Raw genomic sequence first — 17504 nt, 5'->3', positions numbered from 1 at the left:
TTTTCTTCTGGCCTTTTCTATTTACTGATAATTCATTGCTGTGAAGGTATTTTATTATTTGGTCTATTTATTATTTCAACAAATAGTTTTTGAGTGCATACTGTTTGTAAAACAGGAGCTATGAGAACAGGGACAATGAATCAGATATAAATTATGTTTTCAAAAAGCTGGTGTTTTAGGAGTGTTCAGTTCTCATTTGTAACATTTCATGACCTTTTAAAATATATCCCCTCTACCTTATGATACTTTAATAGACATTTTTTTCTCTGGTTTGCTATACTTAATACAGCAAAAATGCTCTTGCATGTGAGATTTGGTGGGAAAGAAAGAAGGCCTGTAGAGATGGCCCTGAGGAACTTTGCTATGATAAATTATAAAGATCATGTCATAAGGATAAAGTAATGTGAATATTTATAGATACACATTATTTGTCCTACTAGTTCTTTAGTCAGCTAATTGATACCTATCAAAGGCTGGCAAATTTAGATTTATGCCTGGGTTTGTCACTTCTACTTTAAAATAACCTAGTGAGGTTTAGCTGATGATCATTAGTCACATTAAACATTGTTATTAATACATCAAAAAGTTGTCCTTGTGCTCAGTATTGTTCAAAGGATCATTTTTAATTTGATTTATGCCACTGTGTTTTTGATAGCTAAGATTTCCTAAAAAGAGCAGTAGTCCTCAGTTATGTATTTTGGCCACCACATTGAAAGGAAGTGTCAGCCCAGGTACAAGCATGTGCTTATTCACTGATTATTGATGGATTTGGTTGTAAAGTACCGTTGGAGTCATTTAGATCAGGGAAACTATTGACTAGTAAAAGTTGTCACACAAATGCATACTGCTCTCTGAATTCCAAGTTAAGAAGTAGGTGCATTTATTTTCTCATGCATGGATCAAGGCAAAGAGAGCATAAGTTTATAAGAGCACTTCCATTGCTAATAAACATGGCACTTAATTTTAATCTCTGTTTTCTTTTTATGGTCTTAAGAAAGAAGAAACTAATTGCTTTTCTTATTTTAGTCTGAATTTAGATACTCAAGGCTGGAATGAAAGTCTTTTAAAGTTAAAGGAAGTAAAATCCTATTTCAGATGAAGATTACCTAAGTTAAGAAGGAATCAGTTCTGTTTTCAATTTTTGTTGCCTCACATTATTTAAAAAATATTCTTACTTATAAAATAACTGAATATTAATTTGAATTAACCCTTACATTATTGTGGGAATATGAAATTCTATTTCTTTTCTACTCAATTCCCTGTCCTTTAAATTTTTTGATTTTCTTATGTTGCTATAGTATGGGAAATTAAAAAATTTTTTTTTATTTTCCGTTATAAAAATTAGGTTACCATTTGCCAAAGTTTGGGTATGTTAGATGAATTTAGATAATCTTTGAGTGAATATTTAAAGTTGAGTAATTTATCTTTAGACACATTAGAAAAATTAGCTAACATGAATAAAATATTTTTAATGATTTTATTACTTAAGGTAAGGTTAAATTTTTAAGTAAATTAAGGCCAGGTGCAGTAGCTCACACCTGTAGTCCCAGCACTTTGGGAGGCAGAGGCAGGAGGATCACTTGAGCCCAGGAGTTTGAGATGAGCCTGGTCAACATAGCATGACCCTATCTCTATCAAAAATTTAAAAACTAGCTGGGTATGGTGGCGTGCACCTTTAGTCCCAGCTACGCAGGAGGCCGAAGTGGGAGGATTGCTTGAGCCTGGAAGATCAAGGCTGCAGTGAGCCATCATCATGCAAATCAATTTAAAGAAAAACAATAAAGGTGTTATGTGGACATGGCAAAAATGAAAAGATGATCAAGGTTGAAGCTTGTGAAATACTGCATTAGGTAACCCTTTTATATCTTCTCTTTTCTGCATGGGATCGGAGAAATGGAAGGATTTTCATTTTACAGGAAAGGGAGCTGAGATCTAGACAGGTGACTTGCCCAGAGCTGTCTGCATTGTCTCTGGCTGTCAGGACTCTAAGTAGGACTCATTGCTCCCAGGCAGGTGCTGTTTCTCTCTTTTCCCTTTGTAGGCAGGTCACATTTTCTGGATCTGTCCTAAAGAATTGAAAGCTGAATGTTAGCAGTTTCTGGAGCACATGTACAACTCTGGTTGCTTCTCTTAAATGATAAATTATATCTCTGTGTTTTGCTGTAAATAAGGTTAACTTGTTTTACTTAAGTATGTTTATTTACTCATTAAAATATTTATTGAGTACCAATTTTGTGCCCCTTTAATTTTTTTTTTTTTTTAAATGGAGTCTCGCTCTGTCGCCCAGGCTGGAGTGCAGTGACGTGGTGCGATCTAGGCTCACTGCAAGCTCCACCTCCCAGGTTCATGCCATTCTCCTGCCTCAGCCTCCCGAGTAGTTGGGACTACAGGCACCCGCCACCACGCCCAGCTAATTTTTTGTATTTTTAGTAGAGATGGGGTTTCACCATGTTAGCCAGGATGGTCTCGATGTCCTGGCCTTGTGATCCGCCCACCTCAGCCTCACAAAGTGCTGGGATTACAGGCGTGAGCCACCGTGCCTGGCCTTGTGCCCCTTTAATCTTAATAACAATTAAAATTATTATTTAACTTTTTTTTTTTTTATCTTGTAACATATGCCAGGCCTTCTGCTAAGCACTTTACATGTCTTATTTGCCACTTGGAAAATAGCCAGTGTTACCTGTAGTGTAGAAAGGCAAGGAGATTTGAAGGTTTTGTATTAATTGTCATAAGTGAGTGCTAAAGAATCAAGGAAGGACATTGATAAATTACTGCTGAGAGTTCTATAATCCAGAGAACAGGCAATGCATTAGTGGAAAAATAGATATTAGAATTCATTATTTGTGGTTAAAATGAAGTTAAATATGGCCGGTCCAAATGCAGTGGTGCTTACAACTAATAATTGATCACAACCAGTTACAGATTTCTTTGTTCCTTCTCCACTCCTATTGCTTCACTTGACTAGTCATAAAAAAATGAAGTGAAACATAATTCTAGGGGTGAAAAAAGATTTTATTACCATGATCCATTACTTTATAGAAAATTTGGTTCCAATAACTGCTTTTCAAGTTTTTGTTCTTTTCAGGTTTAGTACTTATTAGTCACCACTGCCATTATAATATAAGCTTCCCAAAATGCAACTCTCATTGTTTCACATCCCCTGCTGATCTGCAGCACTCCCCAGTGCCTACCAAATTAAGAAGGAATGCCTTGCCCAATGTTCAGCTGAGACATTGCTGTTTGTAAAAAAAAAAAAAAAAAAAAGTTTAACAGATTTTTTAAATAGCTAATATTTGATGTCATTTATTTATCAAATATTATTTGGGGGTATTTCATGTGCCAGGCATATGTAACACTTAAAAGAATCTTTTGTAAGTTAGGGTAGTATTATTATCCTTATATTACATATGAGGGAACTGAGGCTTACAGAAGTTAGGTAACTTATGAAAGCTCCCATGGTTTATGGTGGAGCTAGATTTCCAGGCTGGGTCTGAATGTTTTCTGAGACATGCTAACTGCTTTGAAATTTTTACAATGTTATATGCATTTTTAAAGGATCTGATTTTTTTTTCTCCTTCATTTTCCTCTCTTGATGCTATCACTCTTATATTTTGCTATCTGCAGTTTTTCACTTTTATATGTAAGTGGAGGAAGACGGGTGGGATTGCGAAGATGGGAGTGGGCTTGGAGCCAGTAAGCAGGGTTCTCATCACAGCCACAGTACTTACTTCTCAAGCAGATATCTCTTGGTGCTAGCATTCACCTCACCTAGATTCTGATGTTTGCAGTTATCTAAAGTCTCCTTCTTCCTCACACTCTCTGTATTCCATACATAACCATGTGACTAATTCCCACTGGGTTTAACTCCCTACTTTAGTCTAATTAGGAGTAGGTATACTCTAGTTATCAAGTTGGTTTCTCTTGTCTGTTAGCCCATTTAAAAGTAAAAACAATACATGTGTATTTACTGAACCTATAATTTGAGTTTAATATCTGCCCAAGTCATGCTGAATGATTACATCTGTCTGAATTTCAGTCAACAAATAGGTGTCTTTCCTCATATAGTTATACATGGGGAGAAAATACCTGTCTGGGCCACAGATGAATACTGTGCTTCAGAATAAAGTGCTTTTTGGAAGAAAGTGTAAACCTAATATGGGCTGATTTGCCCAGAGAGCGCTAGTAAGTCATTTGGAAGCACTTTTTCACACACACAGTATCATAAAGGGAGGTGTAACTGCTAGACCAGATGATAAGCCTGTTTAATCCTTAATGAGCTTGAAGCATAGTGTTCTTGTAAGTAAAATTTACTTCTGTCACCACAACGTCACTCTGCTTCTGTGGAAGAGAAGGCATTTCACTTTAATGGCCATTCACTGAATGGGTAAAAAGGAAGGTTGCTCCGTTGGTTCTGGTCTTGGACTCAGTTTGCTCTTCCTATCAGTTTTCTTAAATCAGAGATTTAGGGAAAGACTTGACAATAGTAGTTTGTCACTTTAGTTACCTGATCTTCCCATGCCTTCATGTTCACTTTCCCTGCTACTTTATTCATTCCTTGCATTGTTGAATACCAGAGATTTTTTCTTTTTTTCTTTTTTTTTTTTTTTTTTTGAGACAGAATCATGCTCTGTTGCTCAGACCAGAGCGCAGGGGCAGTTACGGCTCACTGTAGCTTCGACCTTCCATGCTCAAGTGATCTTCTCACCTCAGCCTCCCGAGTAGCTGGGACTGCTGGCATGCACCATCGTGCCCAGCTAATTAAAAAAAATTTTTTTTTGTAGAGACAGGGTCTCACTATGTTGCCCAGGCTGGTCTTGAACTACTGGGCCCAAGTGATCCTCTCACCTTGGCCTTCCAAGGTGCTGGGATTACAGATGTGAGCCACCATGCCTGGCCAGAATACCAGAAATTCTATCATATACCTCTCGGGATACAGAGTTGATAATTCATAGATCAAGTCAATGTGCTCTAGTACTGTTTTCTATTAGGGCCAATTTAAAAAATGAAAGTTAATATTCCAGAGGGCTGGGATTATGTAGGAGTCATTGAGAAAATGGCGTCTGAGGAAATTGACAGGTTTATAATGGATCCACAAAGCAGAGATAATGTTGGCAGGAGGACTGATTCCCATATTCCCTTCTGCCTCTGCTGGGGCTTCTGCCAGTTGATAAGATGAGGCAAGATTACCTAATAAGGTTCATTAGGTAACTCTACGTCCCCTGCCTGCCTTGTTGACTGTTGAGATCCTTTGTAACCAAGCCGATCATATATCCTGATTTACTTGAGAACATCTGAAGCTCCCCCATTGTCCTAGTGTAATTATATTAGTGTTCCTTTCATTCTTAAAAAGGTCCTAGTTTAGGGAAGGGGAACATCACACACCAGGGCCTGTCGTGGAGTGGCAGGACGGGGGAGGGATAGCATTAGGAGATATACCTAATGTAAATGATGAGTTAAAGGGTGCAGCACACCAACATGGCACATGTATACATATGTAACAAACCTGCACGTTGTGCACATGTACCCTAGAACTTAAAGTATAATAATAAAAGAAAAAGAAAAAAAAGGTCCCAGTTTAAAGGATAAGTTATATGGTCACCTACTTAAAATCATTGAACTGTCTGGTATGCAAGTAAAACCAAAACCCCAGTCTCTTAGCTCCTTACATTCACCGTGGGATGCCTCTAGTAGAAAAGCCTTTAAGCATCCATTCTCCCTACTTCAGGTCTTTCAACTGCCACTTTTTTTTTTTTTTAATTTGAGATGGAGTCTCGCTCTGTGGCCCAGGCTGGAGTGCAGTGGCGTGATCTCAGCTCACTGCAACCTTCACCTCCCCGGTTCAAGCAATTCTTCTGCCTGTAATCCCAGCGGGATTACAGGTGCCCACCACCATGCCTGGCTAATTTTTGTACTTTTAGTAAAGACGGGGTTTCACCGTGTTGGCTAGGCTGGTCTTGAACTCCTGACAGAGTTCAGTCCCTAGGCGGGGGTGATCTGCCTGCCTCAGCCTCCCAAAGTTCTGGGATTACAGGTGTGAGCTACCGCTCCTGGACTCCGCTGCCACTTTTAAGGTACCAGATAGAGGCTGAGAAGCAGAGTGGTTAGTTAGTCACTTGCCTTTTGAAAGGGAAAAAAAAGGCTGAAACCGTTATGAACATGCCAGGTCCAGAGGCTAATGTTACTCCATCCTTTCTATATACATCATCTTATAGTTCTTATTATACTGTTTACTTGTACTTTTTTTTTGTTTTTACAGTCTTCCTATGGGTTGTTGTTCTTTGTAGAGTTGATTTTGAGACAAGGTATTTTGAGGAATGATTCTCCACTGAGTTGAAATTTTTTCTGAGGAGTGTTTAACTAAAAGTGGATGTGATATTGATATTAAAACCATGTTACAGTCATCTGTAAAATATGAATGATAAATAAGAATTAAATAAGCAAGAAAAAATGTTATAGGCTTAATTTTTTGGGATAGCTATCCAGCACCAGAGTATATTTGGAGTAAAAGTTTTCCCCCTCAAGTGGCCCGGAGAAGAATTTTCAGGGATTGTAATTTTTCAGGTATATGGCTGTAGAATGTCTTTCCTGTCTTCTCTCTCTTTTTTTTTTTTTTTAGACAGAGTCTCATTCTGTTGCCCAGGCTGGAGTGCAATGGCGCTATCTTGACTCACTGCAACCTCCGCCTCCCGGGTTCAAGCGATTCTCGTGCCTCAGCTTCCCAAGTAGCTGAGATTATAGGTGTGCACCACCATGCCCAGCTAATTTTTTGTAGTTTTAGTAGAGATGGGATTTCTCTACGTTGCCCAGGCTAGTCTCGATCTCCTGAGGTCAGGCAATCCCCCTCGTCCTCCCCATGTGCTAGGATTACAAGTGTGAGCCACTGCGCCTGGCCTCTCTGTCTTCTCTTTTCTTCCTCCTTTCTTTCCCTTTCTCTCCCTTCCTCCCTTCTTTCCTTCCTTCTCTTTCTTTCCCTTTCCCTCCCTCCCTCCCTCCTTCCCTTCCTTCCTTCTCCTCCTTTTCTTTTCTTTCTTTCTTTTTTTTTTTTTTTTTGAGACAGGGTCTTATTCACTCTGTCAGTGGTGCTGACAGGCTGGAGTGCAGTGGCGTGATCTCACTCACTGCAACCGCCACCTCCTGGGTTCAAGCCATTCTCCTGCCTCAGCCTCCTGAGTAGCTGGGATTATAGGCCTGTGCCACTACACCCAGCTAATTTTTTCGTGTTTTTGGTAGAGATGGGGTCTCACCATGTTGGTTAAGCTGGTCTCGAACTCCTGGCCTCAAGTGATTCACCTGCCTGAGCCTCCCAAAGTACTGGGATTACAGACATGAGGCACCATGCCCAAGCCTCCTTTTCTCTTTTTGTCTTTTCTTTCTTGTGAGACAGAATCTTGCTCTGTTGCTCAGGCTAAAGTGCAGTGGCATGATCATAGCTAACTGAAGCTTCGACCTCCTAAGCTTAATTGATCCTCCTGCCTCAGCCTCCCAAGTAGCTAGGACTATACTATAGGTGTGCGTCACCATGTCCACCTAATTTTTAATTTTTTCATAGAGACAAGGTCTCTATGTTGCCCAGGCTGGTCTTGAACTCCTGGCCTCAAGCGATCTTCCCACCCTGCCTCCCAAAGTGTTGGGATTACAAGTGCGAACCACTGCACCTGGCCAGACTGTCTTTTTTTCTTCTTTCTCTCTCTTTCTGTTTCTTTCCTTTTTTGAGACAGGATTATACTCTGTTGCCCAGGCTGGGGTGCAGTGGTGTGATCACAGTTCACTGCAGCCTCTGCCTCCTTGGCTCAAGTGATCCTCCCACCTCAACCTCTGGAATAGCTGGGACTACAAGCACGTGCCATCACACCTGACTAATATTTTAAATTTATTTTTTCTAAAGACGGGGTCTTACCATGTTGCCCAGGCTGATTTTGAACTCTTGGGCTCAAACAATCCACCCACCTGAGCTTCCCAGAGTGCTGGAATTACAGATATGAGCCACTGTGCCTGGCCCTAGAATGTCTTTCATGTTGTGAAATGTTTAAGTGATCTGGTTGGAGTCCTGTTTTCACCACTCTCGTTTGTGCTCTTAGGCTTCTGATGTCTCTGTAGAATCACAGAATTTTGTTGCTGGAAAGGACTAATGATTGTCTAATAGAAGTCTTTAATTTTACATATAAGTAAACAAAGGAGCAAAGAGGTAAAATGATTTGCTCAGTAGGTTACAACTAGTGAGTAGTACAATCAGGATTAAACTCTGGGTCTTCTGACCTTTTCCCTCAATAGGGAAAGTCATGAGGTTCTGCATTTAAAAAGGACTTGCTCAAGTAAAGTGTTAAACTCCTAAGTGGTTTATTCTGCCAGTACATTCTGTCAGCAGTTTGATTGCCCCTGAACATGGTTTTGATTAAATTGGTGATGCCCTATTATTTTACAGATGAGTAGGTAGAGATTTTCCAGGGTGGAGGCCCACTGTCACTCTGGTTGAGTCTCCAGTTTTAATTCTTAGCCTGCTGAGCTATACTTCCTTACTTTGGAAAGTCTTTGTTTCCTTCCAAGAACATTACTCAGGAGGAGGAATTCTTTGCAAATCCAGATGCCTGTCAAAATCTTGTTACACAACTTCCCCCATGCTGAATTTCCATTCAAGTCTTGTATCTAAATTCCAGTTGTATCTTGGTGTTACAAGTTAAAGCTAAGTGACTAATTGGAACCTTTGAGGATTGCTATGTTCCTTTTTTTTTTTAAATAGGTGTCTTGACTATGTTGATGGCTTAGCACAGATACGTCATTTATATCACTTGCTGCCACAGATGACTCAAGTGTGTGCTTTGCCTTAGACATACAGTAGTCCCCCCTCATCTGTGGGGGATGAGTTTCAAGCCCCACAGTGGATGCCTGCAACTGCAGATGGTACTGAACCCTATGTATACTATGTTTTTTCTTATATATACCTACCTATGATAAAATTTAATTTATAAATTAGGCACAGTAATACATTAACAATAGTAATAAAGTAGAACAATTATTATATTATACTGTAATAAAAGTTATGTGAATGTGGTCTCTCTCTCTCAAAATATCTTGACTGTAATATTTTCGGACCCTGGTTGACTAATGGTAACTGAAACTAGAAAGTGAAATCATGGGCAAAGGGGCTTACTGTACTGGCGAGAAACAAGTGAAGTTTGAGTGTTTGGCAGCTAGCCCCTGATTTAGTCTCAGAGTTGACACCTCTGTTTACATCTGCTGGTAGGTGGCTGGGTGTAGTGTGCATTCCTAGAAGTGTTAGGGCCTTCACTGATTCAGTCTTTTTAGAATTGCCAAAGAAGAGACAAGAAAGCTTTATTATGTTGTTAATTTTGTGTATACAAGGAATTTTGCAAAAGTCCAGGCAGACAGTGTTCTTATGTACAAAACTAAAAAAAGAATAATCAGAAATTGCTCATAGAATGGATGAAGAGTATTTGTGATATAATCAGGAGAGCATATTATCCAGGTTAGTTCTCTATGGCAGAAGAGGTAAGGCTGGAGATGAAGACAATCTGTGATCTGGAAGTACCTGGCAATGCATCGTCCACTAACTTAATAAGTTTACTGGTTTTGAGGGCCTAAGAACCCGTTTTTAGTATCCCCCAGCTCTATTTGAGGAACTTTTATTCTTTGACATGTCACTAATTCCATACTTGACTATGGAGAATTGCCTGTTGAAATCATACGAGTCATCAGCATATGGTACTTACAAGATAGGCCTCCCTCCCATTCATAATTTAAACAACTATTATGTATTAATTATAGGAAATTTGGAAAATAGATATTTAAAGGAAAAAAGAAGTAATTCCACTTATTCAGGATGACCATTGTTAATATTTGGAACATGTAGCCTTTTTGATACATTTAGTATATGTATATTAAACATATAATTGAAAGTAGGCCACCTCTGGTATTTTGTAATATTAAGATTAATATTTTAAAACTTAATATTTTTTCATATATCATTGCATATTCTTTTAAAGCAGGGTTTCTCCACCTGAACATTACTGACATTTTGGGCTGGATAAGTCTTTGTTATGAGGAGCTGTCCCGTGCACTATAGGATATTTAGGAACATCCCTGGCGTCTACCTAGTGTATGCCATTAGCATTAGCATCTTTCCAGTTGTGACAACCGAAAGTGTCACATATTGTCAAGGGTGATTTTCCCTGGGGGGAAACATCATCTGGGTTGAAAACCACTGTCCTAAAGTAACACTTCTCAAACTGAAAAAATATTAGTTTTCATAAGTGAAAAAACATTAAATAGTAAAAACAGTATATTTTCCAAAATTAAAAAAAAATAGCAAGAAGAGTGTCATTGTTACATTTTCTCAAATCTGTGTGTATCTGTCATAATAAAAGGCGTTCACATTTAATCTTGCAAAATATTGGTTTAGCTGAAGTATATAAAGAAAATTATAGGCTGGGTGCTGTGGCTCATGCCTGCAATCCTAGCACTTTGGGAGGCTGAGGCGGGAGGATTGCTCTAGTCCAGGAGTTCGAGACCAGCTTGGGCAACATAGCAAGACCCTGTCTCTACAAAAAAGAAAACAATTAGCCAGGCATGGTGATGTGCACCTGTAGTCTCAACTACTCTAGAGGCTGAGGTAGGAGGATCACTTAAGCATGGGAGGTTGAGGCTGCAGTGAGCTATGATTGCCCCACTGCACTCCAGGCTGGGTGAGAGAGTAAGACCCTGTATCCAAAAAAAAAGCTTTACACATCAGTATTTATAAAAGGGGAGAGCATGTTAATGTCTTAGATAACTGTATATTCTTCCTTAATACTGTATCAAAACAAGTAGAAATTTCTTAACGATTAGTTGCAATGTAGAATATAAAACCATATCGAATAATTTGTCATAGCCTGTTACATTGTTACATTAAAATCCATTAATCTGTCCTAAACTTTGGGTCTTTCCTCCCATGCATCGTTTTATAACATCATACATCCATCATTTGGAAAATACTGGTTCACTGAGTTTTTCAGGTTTTCCAAATCTTGACACATTTCATTGTATATTTTAAAAAGTCACATTTGTTGACATTGCCACCAGTCTCATCAGAAAAGCCTCTATGTATTGGGAAGTGGTTATGTTCACCATGGTAAATACAATTTTTCCAAAATTTTTATTTTTACTTGAAAGCTTGAATTTTATCATTGGCTACAAATACTGCCAATTATTTTCCTTGAGGTGACAGGCTCATCTTATTCATTTTTGAGAAAATATTACCAAATATCCAAGTCTGAATAACCATACTTTTTCAGTAATTTCAAGTAAAAATGTTATTTGTGAAAAAAGCAGCCAGTTCAGCTCACAATGCAAACTATCTCACAGATACTTTTTCACAAAATAGGTATTGCTTTTCAGTGTGCAGCAGAAGTGTTTTATGTGTACTTTCTGTTTTGTCATACAGAGTATTTAGATGTGTACTCTGGTTGAAATTTGATACAATTATTTTTACTGCTTCATCAAGGCACTCCTGAGTGAATGTGGCATTTGTGTCTTATTGTGAATGAGTGGCAGTTAAAGAATACACTGATGAATAGTACAATTTGCCGTTACTGCCCTAGCGCCAAGGCACCAGTGGTTTTACCCGCCATTGCTTTTGCATTGTCAGTACAGTTTCAAACAGTGAAAAAGGCAAATAACATTGTAGTGTTATTGCGAAAAGAATTTTGACTTTGCAGACCTTCTGGGGTCCATGGGACACACTTTGAGAACAACTGTTCTGAAGCATGATATCATGACATCATATCCTTTCAAGTGTCTACATCAGAATTTAACCAATTCTGTCTTGTTTCTTCTGTTTATTTTTTGCTTTTATCACAATCCTTGTAGCTAAATCCAAGGGAAAAAATATTTTCCCTTAGAATAAAATCTTTAGAAGTGGAATTCTGAGTCAGTGGGTGTGAATTTTTTTATATTTTTAAGATACATTTGATATTTATCACCCAATTGTCCTCCAAGATGGTTAAACCAACTTATTTACACTTGGACCAATGTATTATGAGACTGCATCGTGGCTACTGCTGGGCATTATTTTATCTTAACCAATTCAGTCAGAATATTGGCATCATCTAAAAAGTGTATTACGACTTCTCGTACAACTGGCCTTGATTACTAGTGAGTCTGAATATTTTAATGTTTTGGCCATTTTGTAGTCTTCCTTTAGACTGATTACAGTGCAACTCATTAGGTTGTAACTTTCTTTGTTAAAACAGTCACATTCTCCTAATTCCTTTTGAGATTATTCCCTAGTTAACCCTGTTTGCATCTGGGTGTATATCAAATTGCAGCCTCTGATTTAGAGTCCCTCTCTTAAGGAGGTCGTAAATGTGCCTGTTCTCCAAATTTCAGAAGTTTGAGCCCCACATTTTTGATTTTTGTTATATATAAGGAGTGTCACCTGTGCTATTAACATTTTTTTCTAAGTTGACTTTCCTTATAAACAGTATTTGAAAGAAACTTGACATTACTATAAAGTCTAAGTCACGGGTTTTATGTGCTAGTTGTTTTTTTCTAGTACACCTTAAAATACGTAATTATTAAAATCATTTCTCTACTGTCTAAAATCATCCAGTGGCCTATGTTTACCACACTTTATGAAGAGCAGGGGCTTTGGACTCAGACATCTTGGATTTGAATCCCACTCTGCCTGTAACTGGCGGTGTGCTCTTGGACAGGTGAGTCTAACCTCTTTGTGCCTCAGTTTCCTCACTGGCAAAATGGGGATGTTAGAAGATGAACTCTTAGGTGCCTTCCATCTCTACTCTGTGACTCTGGTATAAGGAGAAAGGGGTATTTGAATGTTTGTGGATTTCTTTCTCTGTTTCTGATCAGGAATTAGAGACATTGGCTAGGGTTAGTATTTCAAAACCCTAGCTTTATTAAACTCCACTGCTATTAGTCATCTGATTTTGGAGAAACCATTTCATTCTATGGGGCTCTAGCTGTCCAGTTAGGGTGTTGCTGGTGCTTAATACTTCCTATTTAATGTAAAGTGCTTCTAGGTAGGAGCTAAGGCAAGCCAGGACCTCACTTTTAACGTGTTTAAAATGGGGATAATGTTTCTTTTCTACTTACCTCATTAGAGACATGGAAAAATGAGATAATAGGTAGATAAGTGGACTCAGCTTTTAGCAGAAGGGTACTAGGTAAAAACAGGGTGTCAGCAGAAGTAATGCCTGTAGATGTTATCCCTATAGCTACTTCTGTAGTGAAGAGCAAAATTTGTGTGACACCACCTCTCTTATCTCTCCAGACCTGCCTGTACCCCTCCCTCTTCCCTGCCTACTGGTTTCGATTTGAGAAGTGCCATTGAACAGCAGTTTTGTGACCTTGGGCAAATCACTCAACCTTAACTTATCCATGGGCCAAAAATTGGGAGATCTGGCAACCTTGAGTCTGTATTTCTCTATGGCAGCAACTGGCTAGAGCTGAATGGTGGCTTATCTTTTAAAAATACAGATATATTCTTCAGTGTGTCACTTAATCTGGCAAGTCTGACTCATTTACTTTGCTGCTGGCCTCTTATATTTGCGAGGCTGGATTGCATCATGGTAAGGAGCATGGTTTCTGGAGCCACATTACCTAGATTCAGATCCCAACAATGACTCTTGGTAGCTGTGTACCCCTTCATATTATGTAGCTTTTCTGTAGTTTCATGTGAATTCCTACTTCGTGGGGTTGTTAAAAGGATTGGAAGGGCCACTACATATAAGACCCTTAGGATAGTCCCTGACCCAGAGTAAACTTAACTGATGTTAGCTGTTGTTTGAGTTCAAATAGCATAATAATTAGCTGACATTTATCTAGCTCTTAATATGTATCAGGCACTGGGCCAGGTCTTTTACACACATCTATCTCATTAATCCTAACGGTAACACTGTGAAAGAGGTAGTGTTGTTTTCTCAGTTTTACAGATGGAAGGACTATAATTTAGAGAAGTTAAGTAACCTGTCTAAAGGCACACAGCTAGTAAGAGCCGGTGACATTGAGAGTTGAACCTGTGTTTGTGTATCCTAATCCTGTTGGTTTTTTCTTATTATTTTTTCCTATGTCTTACTACATGGAGACTAAGCCTGTGGTTTTGAATGCTGTGCTGTGCTATGCTGCCCCACATTATATCCACCTCTAAAATAGGTCTAATCACAGAAGTGGCTGGCTTGAGTAAATAGAGCTTAGCGCTCTTAATGTTTTCGTAAGTGATTTGAGGAGAGAATGAATATGAAATTTCCCAAATTTATATATGATATTAGTTCCTTGAGGCAGTGAAGTGCAAAACAATAGGGGATAAATAAACTATAGAAAACTCTTTTGGGCTGGATGGGGTGAGTGAATAGAAAAATGGTAACCGAATTTCAGGGTAGGTACTCATGAAGAAAGATAACTCAAACTGTTTGTAGAATGATGCGCTCTTGAGATATTTAATAAGGACTTGAGAGTTATTTTAGGCTATTATTTGAAGGTTAAAAAGGCCAGCAAACATTTCACACCCATTAGGATGACTATTATCCAAACAAGCAAAGAATAAAAAGAGTTGGCAAGGATATGGAGAAATTGGAACTCTTGTACGTTGTTGGTGAGAATATAAAATGGGGCAGCCACTGTGGAAAACAGTATGGCAATTCCTCAAAAAGTTAAAAATAGAATTACCATACGGATCCAGCAATTTCACTTCTGGTTATATACCCAAAAGAATTGAAAGTAGAGGCTTGAACAGATATTTGTACATTAATGTTCATAGTGGCATTATTCACAATAGCTGAAAGGTAGAAGCAACTCAAGGGTCCATCAGTGGATGAATAGATAAACAAAATGTAGTTTGTACATACAATGAAATATTATTCAGCCTTAAAAAGGAATGAAATTGACACCCACTACAACATGGATGAACCTTGAAGACATTGTGCTAAGTGAATGGTGTCCAGAGGGAGAATGGCAGTTGTCAGCGGGAAGGGGTAGTTCTGGAGATAAAATGTGGTGATGGTTGCACAACAATATGAAAATGTGAATGTAGTTAATGCCACAAAACTCTATACTTAAAAATAGATAAAATCATTAAAATGAAAAAAAAAAAAAAAAAGCCTGGAAAGTGCTTTTCTTCCTTGTGTAAAGCACCAGAACATTCCTCATTTGGAATGCCAGGTGCTGTTCTGTCCTCTGCATGTTGGTAGAATGGATACAACTTAGTTTTAGGCTCCAGGCCAAGCTCTTTGGATTATTAGCAAGTCATTTTATCTCTCTGATACGTGTCTAGAAAAAGGGCCTACATAATCCTTACCTCACAAGTGACAATAAAATGAGATATGTATGTGATTGAATTTCTGTACAAATATCAATTATTTTCAACTTTGGAAAAATAACAAAACAGACTTATTTTCCATCCACTGACGTAGCTGGGCTGTGTGTCACACAGACTGTGCCTCTGTAATGCGCTGCAGCTTCTTGGAGCTTAGGAGAGGTATGGTTAACACAAAAGGAGGTTTGGTCTTACACAGTACACTCACTGAAGAGGAATAAATGGGCTGAGAAGAAAGCCAGGCTGAATGATTTTCCTTTAGGCTTCACAGTTAAAAAAAAAAGAAAAGAAAACACTTCAGCAATATAAAAGGGTATTAAGTAAAATTGCTATCTGCAAGAGATGACCTCTGCTAACCATTTTGTATCTGTCTTTGTATGTATAAATTTGTGTATGTTTTTGTGTAATTGTATCATACTATTGATATTCTTAATGCTACCTAAAACAAGGTTTGAAAAATTAGGACAAGTTCATGGATGATACTTTAGGGATACAAGGACATTTTGAGAGCTGTGTGCACCTAATATATATCACACTGGGCTAAGTGCTTTTACAAACATTATCTCACCACACACAACCAACCTGGGAAATAGTTGGTATTTTCTCCATTTTACAATAAAAAAAATTAGGGTAGAGGAGTAGAGTAACCAGGACACATGAATGGTGAAACCAAGATTTGAATCAAGTTCTTTTATTCCAGAGCTTGCACTTCCTGTACCCTTCTATAGCACCATCTTTGCTGCCTCTCAAAGATGAAACCCCAAGCTCTGTATCTAATCCCATTGAGTTACTTGTTAAAAGAATGTTTTGAATAATTAATACAGTCACTAATACATTATATTTTAGAAATTGTTCCATGTGAGTATAGACAGAGCTGCCTCATGCTTTTATTTATTTAGGCTGCATTGTACATATATAAGTAGTAAACTTTCTTACATTTTTTATTGTGAAATATATACAACATAAAATTTACCATTTTAGCCATTTTTAAGTGTACTTACTGTTCAGTGGTATTAATTACATTCATGTAATTAATACATCACCACATCCATCTTTAGAATTTTTCATCTTGCAAAAGAGAAACTACCCATTAAACTATAACTCCTCATTCCTCTTTTCCCCCAGCCCCAGGCCACTGCCATTCTACTTTGTCTCTGATTTGACTATTCCTCATATAAGTGGAATCATACAATATTTGTCCTTTTATGTCTGGCTTATTTTATTAAACAATAATTTTAACCAGACTTCTGTTGATGGACATTTAAATTATTATTTTTTCGCTCCTCAAACAATGATAAGTTCCAGGAGCATTCGATCCAGAATTGCAGACTGCTTTCTAAGTCCTGTGCTTGGCTGGCTTTTGAGGAAACCCAAAGCAAATCCTTACCTCAGCTTTTCTGAGCAATAAAATAAAAAGAATGTTAAATAATTACTTTTGTTATAGTGTGTTGTAAGGGCTTGCTTAGTTTCTGCTTATAGCTTGGGACCCTTTGGGAAAGGGTACTCTTTAAGTATAAAGGTTTTCTGTAACTACAAAGCTGCTGCCACAATGTGATTATAGTACATTTTTTGATGAATTAGTGATTTTAGTGCAGAATGAAAACAATCCAAAAAACCAAAATCAGAGTATGTAGTTGTATTTTCTTGGGGTTCTCAGATGAGTTGAAGGTAAGCAATTGTTTGTGAGGAAACCAGGCTTAGAAGGCCTGGCCTCTGCTTGTCTTTGCCTGGCACTGGCACTGAGAAGAAAGGCCTTGCGTTCCCTAGAAGTCCTTGTGCTCCACCTCTGGTGCCCCAGAGAGGTTGGGGCTGGGCTCCCTCTCCTGAGGCTGACCCCATTCTCATCCAACTGCCAGGCCCATGGGGCTGGCTTAAATGGTCTGAAATGATGCTAAATATTCTTCACTTGGATTATTTGCAGGTCAGTCTCTCTCTGTGGAACTAAACAATAAATCTCTGCCTTTCTGAACTGACTAGGTGATTAAGGGAGACAACTGTAGAGCTGCTTTTGCGTCTGAACTGACTTTCCCTTGCTTCACCAGCCCTCCTTTGCTTTGTTGAATCAGAGGCTTGGGCACAGCTGTTTAGCGCCCTCTGCTGGATGAAAAGCCGCCTAACGGTTTTACATTATGCCTCAATTTGTGCTGGTGGTTTTTCTGCCAACGCATACTTGAAGAGT

At 38.4% G+C, this 17504-nt stretch overlaps 1 protein-coding gene across 5 annotated transcripts in view; it reads left to right on the top strand.

Moving 5' to 3' along the window:
• The window catches only part of DCAF5 (DDB1 and CUL4 associated factor 5), a 103228-nt gene that overhangs the window by 6174 nt on the left and 79550 nt on the right, over positions 1-17504 (top strand). The window contains exon 1 of one of the 5 annotated variants that reach the window (XM_054447412.2): positions 12687-12707. The exons of the other annotated variants lie outside the window; for them this stretch is intronic. The gene's annotated coding sequence lies outside the window, so the exon portion shown is untranslated. Of the gene's footprint in view, positions 1-12686; positions 12708-17504 lie in introns of those variants that run through there. 5 annotated transcript variants of the gene reach the window in all.

The sequence above is a fragment of the Pongo pygmaeus genome, chromosome 15 (genome assembly GCF_028885625.2).
Source record: "Pongo pygmaeus isolate AG05252 chromosome 15, NHGRI_mPonPyg2-v2.0_pri, whole genome shotgun sequence".
Lineage (NCBI taxonomy): Eukaryota > Metazoa > Chordata > Mammalia > Primates > Hominidae > Pongo > Pongo pygmaeus.
The sequence above is the reverse complement of the archived record's forward strand: the minus strand, read 5'-3'. Positions and strand labels throughout refer to the sequence as shown.